Genomic DNA, 12,366 nt, shown 5'->3' with positions numbered 1-12,366 from the left:
TCAGTTTGTTTAAATATTAACATTAAAAATCGTTATTAAAAATGTATTTTCTTCACTTACGTTACAAAACTTATCTTCTCCAATTTCTCCGGATAACTCTTTCTATTTTCGTAACCTGATTTTTGGAAATTCTGTCTAAATGCCTAATGTTTCAGCTTTATTCTTTGAATCGGATAAAGTCTCATGTATACATTGCTCTTGAAAGTTTATTAAAATTTTAAGGAGACTTCGCAAATTTTTTGACAGCTACATTAAATTGTTAATTTTGATTTTTGTAAAATTATATTGATCCTATCGATTGCATTGAGAATTTTTCCCAAACAGTAAGTATTCAAATTAAATAAAAACGTTAACGTGATCTTATCAAATTATCTGCATCAACATTTGTTTTTCTCGATAATGGTTCTTGTTTTAGAACGTCAAAGTTTTTAAAAACCATATCAAGTCAATTACTTATATAATTTATTTTATTTTGAATGGCAAAAAATCTAATTGTCCGCAAAAATCAGAAATACGTCCGCAAAATAACATATATTGCAAAAATAAAAAAATCGCAAAAGTACATGCTAGCGAAATGAAGCTGGTAAGGAGCCCTTCCTTCAAAGTCAAAGAGAATATATGATAGAATATAGATTTTTTTTTTCTAAATGGAGTGTGCAGAGAAGAGAACAGTTGCGCAACTTGACGATAAGGAGCCCATGTGAAAATGTCCAGACTTATATTATTATTTATTATTATTGTATTAAAACAGATAACATAATATGTGTATATTACAGATTATTTTCAAATGAATTATTTATTTAAATAATACCTCACTATTAATACTTTCATTATCAAAATGGGAAAAATTAATGTTAATCCATAATCATTACGTTGATGTTGCATATTATAATATTAAATATGTCAATTAAGTATATTATCCTTCAAATTTAATTTTACTTTCACAATTATTTGAAAACAAAAACTCGTCGAAAATAATTGGTCACCACACCGCATAACCAACCCAATAGTGATTACACTTAAAAAGTAATTCGCAAATATAGTGTTCGATTTTTTTTTTTTTTTCTTAGCAAATTGTTTTAATCATCTTTACTTGTACTGATGTATTTTATATTTTATCTTATATATTAACACCATAATCAGCATAAACGTAGGCTATTTATAAAGACGAAACGTGTCGGTTCATAAAATCCCGTGATATTTCAATCCATTTCACCCGTTAAATGGTAGTGATTTTTCAACGCGTCGTTCGCTAATAAATTATAAATTTACCGACACGCAATTACTATCAGGATTATTTTTAAAAGCATTCTGATACATATTTGAATTGAATAACTTCGCAGACAATATTTTGCATTGAAAATTTGATTAATAATATCATTAAACAATAGTTATATTAAAATAAAAATATTTTGTCATAGTCTATAACACTCATAAATATTGTGAATAATATATATTTTCAATTAAAATAATATAATAAATTACTTCATTTAAATATTTTAAGATTTATCGTACCAAAATATACCCTTATTTTTTGGATCATTTTCCTAGTAAACTCAAGTTATAATATCCGTATAAATTATGTGTCTTAATGAAGACGTATATTTTTTTGCCTCTTTTACTATTTTCGCTAACTTTCTATACCTACCATACCATATATATGTACAATCTATTAATACATGGTATTTAAATTATCTAGTTTAATAGTACACTTTATATTTATTTTGAAAAAAAATCGAATCGTGATTCATACATAATTCCATTTTCGTATTTTAATATTTACAATTCTATTAATGGTTATTATTATGCAATTTCTTGTATACACAGAAGCAGTTTTTAGAAAACGAAAAGCAACATAATTTAATAGGTTTGAAAATATGTGTCGCATGTATGTAGATATATAAGACATTATTGTTAGGCATCTGCATTTTAATATACAGTGAGTTTCACAGAGACGTATATCCCAATAAGCAGAGCTACCTAGGGTGACACATTTTACAGTCTTTTTTAAAATATTTCATTCGTATCAAAAAATAAAACTAAAAAAAAATTATTTTTTAATTTATATATTTAAAAAAGAATAATTATAACTTTTTTCCATTTTTAAAACATTTTACATAGAATATATCTATTTTGTATTAATTGCTATTTATATTCATTATACAGAAAAATAATCCATAAGTCGTTTGTATATATCAGAATTGGATAAAATACTTTTTAAAAGTATTTAGAATAAATACTCGAATACTTACGAAAAATAGTATTCCGAATACCTACATTATTTAGAATACTTCAAAAGTATTCCGAATACTTTTAAAATACTTTAAGTTTTCATACTATAAAGATAATAGATGTCCACTCAACAGAAATATTTGAAATTGTCGACTAAATATATGTTATTTTATTGTATTTTTATATTACATAATTGTTATAGTTTATGGTTTACAATAATAATAAAGACCTAATATTAGCATATACAAGATACGACGGAGAAGTAATAAAATCATTTAAAAAAGAAATAATTTGACGGTATTTGAAATACAGTATTCCGAATATTGTATTTGGAATACTACCCAAGTCTGGTATACCTATATACTTATGTATACTCGTAAATTGTATAGAAAACAATTTTTGATAATGATAAATTTAAATATTACATTATTTAATTTATAACTATAACTTCTGAAATTAAAATAGTGAAGTTAGAATTATTATGTAAAAATATTTATTATAATCATATTATTATAATAAAGGATGGGTTATAAAAAAAATATATTGTTTTTTTTTTATTTTTTAAACTATGATTTCAATTTTGTTTTATTAATTATGTTTCAAAAAATTATTTGTATAGGTATTCAATAAAATTTGATAGATATCTATTGAAATTTGCTTTAAGTACCGAGAAGGCAAAATAACTAAAAACCGAGAGATAAAACTGTCCAAAAATTTAAGATGATTTATGTATCTAATACTTTTGAGATGTATTATAATTTGTTATCTTGTGATAGGAGCGGCATACTTTTAGTGTCAATAGCCGTAAGAAAGATAAATCTGCCTCTATTCCTTCTGATCTCTGAGATCACTATAATGTAGTATATATAATTTAGATTTAATTTTAAGCATACATACAAATAAAGGATCGTTAGAAAAATGGTTTTATTAAATCAACCAGTTAATATGAGAAGAATCAAAACAACCTGCATCAATGTGATCACATTAGGCGGAACTTATTGTATTAAAACCCACTGATATTGTATATTCCATTATTTCGTAAATATATTATATGTGATTTAATTTTTACAAAACATTTCGAAAATATCAAGTTAAAATCGACGTTTATTAAATGTGTATTATCGCTAATACTAAATGTCTGAGAAAATAATTGCGTATCATTTTAAACAAGATGAAAAATAATCATCTTTTTCATGTCAATTCAACTCCAAGTTACTTATAGATTAATATTGACTCAAAATAATCTTAATAAATACATGAAAGTCAATTATTTTTTGTAATTATTTTGAAGATTAAAATGTTTAAATTCTAAATGATGTACGAACCTCAGTTTTGTATAATTTATTGTTATTTATCACAAAAACAATAGCAAATTAAAAATATGAAAATATTTATATATTTCCTTTTATTAATAATATTTAGTTCCTACTAAATCTAAATTCAAATAGTCTTTTATAATATTAGTCTCATAATATTATAACCACCAATTAACCGTTTTTAACTATACGTATTAATATTAAGCAGCTATATTTTATTTACACATTTGATGAAATGTTCGAGACTCTCAAATAAGGAATCATTTCGAACATTGCGTCAAACGATGTATTAATATATAGATATATATAAATTAATGTATTAACATATATTAACCTAATGCACTGTAATATACAAATACCGCAATACCAGTGATAACACAAAATTACCAAATTATTTTTTATATTTCTTTATTTTAGTATAATAGTGAAATTTTTTTACGTAGACGCTTTTTCTTAAATAAAAGAAAAAGTTGTTTATTATAAAAATGAGTTTCTTAATAATAATTGTAATTAATTAATTTGATTGTTTAACCTTTAAATCATAATAGTACGTAATTTTGTGAATAATTTAAAAATAATGTGTATATTGGATAAATAAAATAATAATCAAAATTGTGATGGTTTTTTTTCCCTCGTTTTGACTAGAAAATTAAACGGTTATCTTAGGTATCTTAGGACCATAATAATTATGTATATAATATAACTGCATTATGAGACAAAAGTGGTTGTAAAATGTTGAACAATGAGTCCAATGTCATCCTACTATCAATAACGTCTTAGGGTAACAACATTAGACGCAACATTTATCTAAAATAGAACACTGAATTTTTCTTATTATCGTTAATTTTTATGACGCCACTAAATTCATAATACTTTGGATACCTTAGGGTATTTGCCCCATTTGCTTCTCCCTCCTTGGGATGAATATGAATGAATCTAAATGAATAACGATTGACATGAACATTTTGATCGATTGCTAGATATAATTGGTAAATTAAATTTATTGATTTTATAATGCTAGATATAATTGATTAACTTAATGTGGTTGTATGATGAATTAATATATATTTATTAGAATGCTGTTATTAATGTTTGTACCTATGATTTTGTTTAAAATAAGTGCAATTATACTCAGATTGCATATAGGTACATTTTATGTGTATGCCTTTTACTCTACTTTCTAGATTCTCATATCAAAGAAAACTTTACTGGCATAAAATTGAAAACATATATATTATTTTCTATTGTATTTTGCTTATTTAAAGCCTTGAAGGCCCCTTTCACTATATTTCTCCTTGCCTCCCTAGCATTAGTCAGTTGTTATCCAGCTCTTGTCTTCAGGAAATCTTTGAGTAAAACGAGACTGCTTGTCTGATTACTGATTTGTAATCATACATAATCTGAAATTAATGATATCAAGCTATCTTGATCACGATCATTAATTTTTTTACTAAAAAAAATACATGTATTGACCCAACATTTACCAAACTTTTATTATACCAGCCGAGGGCGTATACGAGAGAGGATTTGAGAGTTAGATCCCTACTTGACCTTTTAAAATTTTATAGAATAGTGTTCTTAGTGAAAGGGCATAAATAATGAAAAGAAAAATGGCTACAATTTTTGTTAATTTTTATTTCATTACATTCAGCAGATAGCACACTAATGACTTATCAGTTGGTAATCAAACATTAATTTCAAATAATAATATGATTATAATGTATAATTATAATTATTGCAAGAATAAAGTTTGACAGACTGGCCGTCGGCACCACCAATAACTAGGGCTGACGGTATTTGAAAATAATTTTTGGTATTACGGTTTTAATTTCAACGCCGGTGTGTAGCGGTATACCAAAAAAATCGAAAGAACTCGATATACCGAAAACCAAAATTATTTGGTATACCAAAAAACCGTATTGATTCGGGGTACTAAAAAAATAAAACTATAAATAAAATCTACCAAGTATCCATATATTTAACTTTAATATTTTTTCACAAATAAATAACTAATTTCACAAATTACTAGTAAAACAAGTGGATTTTTTTTAACAGTCCTTAGCTATAGATTATAGCTTATAGGTACCTTTTTTATTTAATTTTTTCATTGTTTAACCGATGACATAGGTATACTGAAAATACCGTCAGCCCTACAAACGCTGTAACGACAACGCCTGGCGTGTCCGTACGGAAAATAATAAACTCTTCTTCATTATAAAAAATTTTAGATTATAATGGCATAATGCACGATGGTTTTTACACATTTGGATCACACTAAAGCGTTTTATCAGTTAAAGGGTGGGCGGGAATAACGTACTATGTAAAACATTTCGGATTTCATGTTTTTGCGGAATAACGTGCTTTGAAGCAATATCGATCAATTTTAAAAATCGTAAAATTCCTAAAATATTTTTATCATTTACAATCATCGTTGTTCGCAGTAAGTTGGCACGACGCGCGACGTGCGGTACTTAATTACGACTGTTGTGCAACATTGAAATAATTTTGATTCATAAATGAACACGGTTCACAAAATAATAAAATAATGGTAAAGTTAAAAAAAAATAGTCTAATATGTCTAATATGTACGTGATACGTGCATTATAGGTAACATTTAAATACGTTTATAATACATTTTTCGTTTTTACTAGTTCCTGTGTAATCTACGAATTGCTACATAGCACGTTATTCTCACTCACCCTTCAGTTATCGATTCTTGGGAATCAATCGGTAAGTAAACTGGAACATCGTAAATAATATATATAAAAAAATATATAGAAAACGCATTATCGCGACCAAATTAGACCGATTTTTCATAACAGTCGGTCTATGCGACTATAACAAGTTGCGGTTGTTACTTCCCGATATCGATTGGGATCTACGTCGTAAAGATTCAATATAACCGATCACTGTGCGTAGAATGTCGAACACCGTTTTGAAAAAGAAAAAGAAATATTTTAAAAATATATCAATCAATCTTTTTTTTTTATGTATTAATTGCAAGGAAAATTATTTTAGTTGAATTAAAAATTAATTTTTTCTAACTGTAAAATAACTAGTTAATTATGTATGATGTTCTGAAAAATCAATTTTGGAAGTTCAAAACTGCGTTTGGAAAACTTCTTAAATACTTAAAAAACCGTGTTGGCGTAAGGTAACAGAATGATTGTCCGTACAGGAACGATTCAATATAACTATATTTCTTACTTACTTACCTTACTTTTTTTTTCTTTTCTTTATTTTTTTTACTTACTTTCTTACCTATTTCAATACTATTCACCGAAATCGATAATCATTTGTATAGTTATAATTTTTTTAATCAAAAAGAAAGCGCGCGCTTTGTAATCTTGTTTCACCGATACCAACGTTCAATGGGTTACCAATAAAACGCGCAGTATGATCGGTCTACCGGGTTGCAATCGATCGGAATTGAATAATTCGGTAACCGAAAAACGCATAGTGTGATCCAAGCCTTACACGAAATCTCTATCAGTATTACAGTAACATGGACCCAATAAACATTTCTATGTCTATTAGATGTCTATTATATACTATTTATTAAATCAAAATATCTATTTTTGATGTATAATAGATGTCCTTTTTATGTTTCAAAATAAGTCTAAATGAGATAACTATTTAAAGTCTAAGTAAATATTGTTAATATACATATTTAACACTATCTCTTATTGGTATACAAACTAGCATTTTAGATGTATATAAAATATCTATTATTTGCATAGGATATGATATATGACTAATTAATATAATTTAATTTAATATAGTCTTTAGTCTTAAACTATAATCTTTATGTTTACCATTATTAACTAATAAGTCCACTTATTTACTATTATATATTTAGAGGTAAATGTACATATTTACAGTTGGATAAGCATTAAATTTAATTAATATATTTAAAAACAAAAATTAATACCTACACAAAATAAATTCATTTTAATAAGTATAAATAAATAATAATTAATAATTGAAAAGTGCGTCTAACCACATCTTCAGATCTTTTTGGATGTTTTATCATAGTTACATCTAAAGATTAAATAATAGTAAAATTAATTTGATAACATTAATTTGAATAAGCAACACTTTTTAGTTAAAAATAGTCTTACCAAGTACAATACTAAACATTATCAAATCTTTGAAAGCATGTTTTCCAGAGTTTCAACCTTCAAAGTTGTAGTTAGATGCATAACGGTTTGTTAATAATGTTCTTAATATGAATATGGCAGTGTCATTCTGCGATCTTCCCCACATTGCTGTAATCTACTGATCTAAATTTAAAATTAAATTTGAATTCCTGTTTTATTATGGTAATTTTTAATAATTGGGTGAGTAAATTAATTAATACCATTAGTTGTCGTGAAGCAGACAATTGTAATTTTTCTTCAATATCACACACTTCAGCTACAGATTTAGCAGGTAGAATGAAATGCTTAGAATATTTTTGTCCGATTGCTGATAGGGGTTTAGATTCTCCATTACTCATGATTAATTTTGTTAATAATTTATTGATTATCTGTTGACCTCTTACAATTTGTTGAACTAACAAAATTTGCTGTTGTAATAAATGTATTGTAGCATGAAACAAGTCCACAGCTCGGGATGATGAAAGCTGATACTGTTCATTTTCTATAAAATAAAATATAAATATGTAACACATACCTACCTATAATAAGTATGACATTTATACTTATGCAGAAGTAAATATTTACCTTCATTATGAGATTCATTATCATTTTCAAACATTGGTGGTGATAAACAATTGTCAGAATTTGTTTCTATTGGCAGCTGATCTACAATACATTTGATATTCATAATTAACAAGTCAATAAGCAATAACTGTATAGCATAAATTATTTAATTTTAATTACCTTGAACAAGTAAATTCATTTGTGTCAAATTATTTTTTGAAATTGAATTATCATCGTTATTATATTTCTGTGGAACTGGAGTGGTGAAAATCGATGTGACTTTTTTGAACACTGGAGTCGTAAGACTAGTTGTAGATTTTGTAGACCCCTTAATTTAATTTTCTGAAACTGAAGTTGTGATGTTAATAGACTATTTTAATTTGTTTGTTCTATTATAAGAATCATCTAATAAAAATCTGTATTAAATTCATACCAAGGGATATTATCCAAGTAGGAGGTTCTGACATATTTATCATTGATGGTGAATAACTATCTGATTCTGAATCTGAATTCATTTTCCGAGTATTTGGTTTCTTCTTACACTTTCAACGAACCCGGTTTTCAATATTCGAGCTTTCAACATCATCATTATTGTCATATTTTGGTAATTTACTTCTAGCTTCCTCATATGTTCCTATAATTAAAATATATTAGGTATTGATAAATAAAATATAATTTATATTAACAAACCAAATGTTTTTAATATCTCACAAGGATATTATAACCATGTTTTTTCGTTTGGTAAAACAGCCAACTTTATCATTTTTATCACTTAACATTTTTGTGGTGGCCAAAAATAAAAGTACATATTGCTGCAGTTTTGTACCCATATGTTAGGCACAATAGCAACCATGAGAGCATTTTTTTTTTTTATTAAACTGTATCTTACAAATATAAAAAAACATTTTCTTTTGCGTTTGACATAATGACTAAAACATAAAAACAATAAATAATATTAATAATTCATAATATAAAATGAAGTTTTACCAATGTAAAATTTAAGTTGCTCCAAATTCACCTAAACTATTTAGAGGAAACTTTATTGCCTTGTATAAAATTGAGTTAAGTGAAATAACCTTAAGTTCAAATGATAAATTTCTATACAAATAAGTTCCAATACTATTAGATGGTATGAGACTTGAATACAAATCAGTTACTTTTTTAAATTTATAACAAATTAAACTGATTTGATTACTAAAACTGAGCCATCAAAGCTTATGCAGCAACTATTGGCTAGGTCTATTTTTAAAACAAATTTTTCAGTTTCTACTTTTTCAAACTGTTGCCCACATATTATGCTATTCAATAAAATTCCACTAGTTTTCTTGCTAACCTTAGGATAATGTTTATTGTTTAAATTAATATCCACAACATTTGCTAAACAATTTTCAAATTTACGATTATGTAGTTGAGTAAGAACAACATTTTTTTTTTTTTTTAATTCACGTTTAAAATGATTGAAAGCGGTTTTCAAAAGTAAAAGCACTGAAGTTATCTAATACACCATAAACATGACAATCATCTTTTAAGAGTTTTAAACTATGGACATTGTAGGAAACATGTTCCTCTCCGTATAAATCACTGATTTGTTCCACAAATGATTTCAATAAATCTTCAGCATAATCATAAATGGCATGTATAAAGAAGAAACTAAGATTCTCATAGATACATGCAACATCATAAAATGTAAAAATATGTCTTGAGTTAAAGACATTCCTACGTTTTGCAAAACAACTGGTATAAAGACCAGGACGCACTCACAGAATAAAATAAACCATAGTACGTAGACACAAAGTACAAAGTAGTGCGACAACCGTGAGTGACAACGATGGTTATCAGACATTCTGACAAACGATAAGTTAAATAACAAAATACCTACATTGAACTAATAATAAATTAATAAATAATAACATAATAATATTAAGTATTAACTATTTACTATAGAGTAGAGTGTAGAGTTATTGTCACTGTAAGAAAACCACATAAGACATGATAATTATTATCTGCCGTTATAATTAAAAATTGTTATTTATTGATAAAAAATTGATAGTGAGATACAGCACCCCTCCACTAAAAATTACGTACTACAGTCTGCTACAGAATACGGTTGCCGCAAACCAGGTCCAGCACCAGTGCTGCTATAACGGCAAGCGGCTATAAAATCCTATAATATAAAATGGTAAGGAATCGGAACGGCAGCTAGTATTAATATAATACGTCTATTATACAAAAATATGCTACCTAATTCATAGACATTCCAGACTTCCATATAGACATATATACCCAAGTTTGACGTCTCGCAGCCTTGACATGTTTACTGGGGATGGTATTTATATTATACGCCTTCAGCATATTGGCGACTTTTGTTCGTTGAACATTGAATGCTAAAAGTGTGTAATAAATTCCAAATACTATCTAAAAACCAAAATCAATTGTATACGAGATTACGAGTTTCGTCTTCCCGCCGGCCGTCAGTACCCAGACATCGTATGTCAAGTTGGTTATTGTGCGCTTAACATTTTAATAGATGTAATAATAAGGAAACATCAAACAATCTCTTTAAACCATCTTCGACTAATACAGTGTTGTCTAATACAATTACTCCAATATTAAAGAAAATTCTGATAATAATTCCATTATTACTACATCACCTAAAACAAGACGTTTGGATTGTTTAGATATTGTTATACAACGCATAATCGATATTAGTCTGTTCCTAAAAAGTAATTTAAGATATACTGATAAAAATCTTGTAAGTAAATTATTACATTTATTTAGTTTTCATACATTTTTTATTGTTGAAAAAGTATTATAATTATTTTCGGTCGCTATTTTGTTAATTAGCTCGTGCATATTTTAACTAATTTATGGGTTTCGACAGGTACACATAAACGTGCATTAGTTAAAAATAATAAAACAAGAAATCTTAGATTGCAATATCGTTGGTTACAAATTATACAAGTGGTTAACATATTCAGAAATTAAAACAGTGTGGTCTTTATAAAGTATGTGTGGTTTTTTTTTTAAAAAAATTGAGAAATTGGTGATCATAATTCCTGTGTACTTATAGTAAACCTGGCTAACAGATTTAAAAAATGTTTAGAAATATTAAGTTTTTTCATACTTATTTTAAAATACAACAAATTAATTATATTATTTATTAATTTTTATAATTATAAGACTAATCAATCACGCTAATCATTAATAACACCAAATTTAATTTTATGAGATGGTAAAATTGTATTTCAATGGTACCTACTGACATTCATACTGTCAGAACTCGGTTACAAACTTGGAATTTTACTATTATACTTTGTATATGCCTTATGGTGAATTTTTAATTAGAAACTGATCCTACTTTACAAATATAATAATAATCCAGGCTAAACTTTTATTTATTTATTTATATATTAACCATTTAATAATTTTTAATTTTTATTTTATTATTTTATTAAGATAAACAAATAGGTGAAGAAAATATTTTGTTTCATCTAACAGTGATAAAGTCTACTTGAAGAAAAAACATACTGAATCAATAATTACTTAAAATATTATTTTTGTTTTTATTACAGTTTTTGTTTTCAATTACCTAAGAGTTATTTCATTTAGATTTAACGATTAATAATTGGCAATTGAGGTATATGTAAATTAATTTAGTGTAAATAAATAATAATAAAAAACAAATGCTATAATATAAAGTAGTAACATATCTCTAGGGTTAATGCTAATATGATAATAAATATTTCTCAATTGGTACCAATAGTACCTATTGAATTTCAAATTATTGTAGAAGCAGCTCCAAAATAAACAGGTGATTATGAAAATAATTGTTTACACCTCTATCAATTTAATTTTGTAACTAACTAGTCATTTTTATTAAAAAAATTTTAATTAATTCTATTCAAAAAATGAATGTTAACATTTAAGTCCTGCAACAAAAATGCACATTCTACCAAAATGTTGATGAAAATACATCAATGATTTTATTCACAGTATTCATTAATCAAGGAAAGGAATAACTATTGCACACATAAACTGTAATGATTGCCACGTGCGAATTACAAATCACGAATAACAGCAAACAACATCATCATTCGAATAGGACAATCAAGGCC

The 12,366-nt window shown here is 26.2% G+C and overlaps 1 pseudogene; it reads right to left on the bottom strand.

Moving 5' to 3' along the window:
- Positions 1 to 7,484: 7,484 nt before the first annotated feature.
- LOC112691761 lies at positions 7,485 to 10,247 on the bottom strand (annotated as a pseudogene).
- Positions 10,248 to 12,366: the final 2,119 nt, after the last annotated feature.

Source organism: Sipha flava, unplaced genomic scaffold (genome assembly GCF_003268045.1).
Source record: "Sipha flava isolate LNK unplaced genomic scaffold, YSA_version1 66_pilon_pilon, whole genome shotgun sequence".
NCBI lineage: Eukaryota > Metazoa > Arthropoda > Insecta > Hemiptera > Aphididae > Sipha > Sipha flava.
Note: the sequence above shows the minus strand (reverse complement) of the source record. Positions and strands in the feature narration are given on the sequence as shown.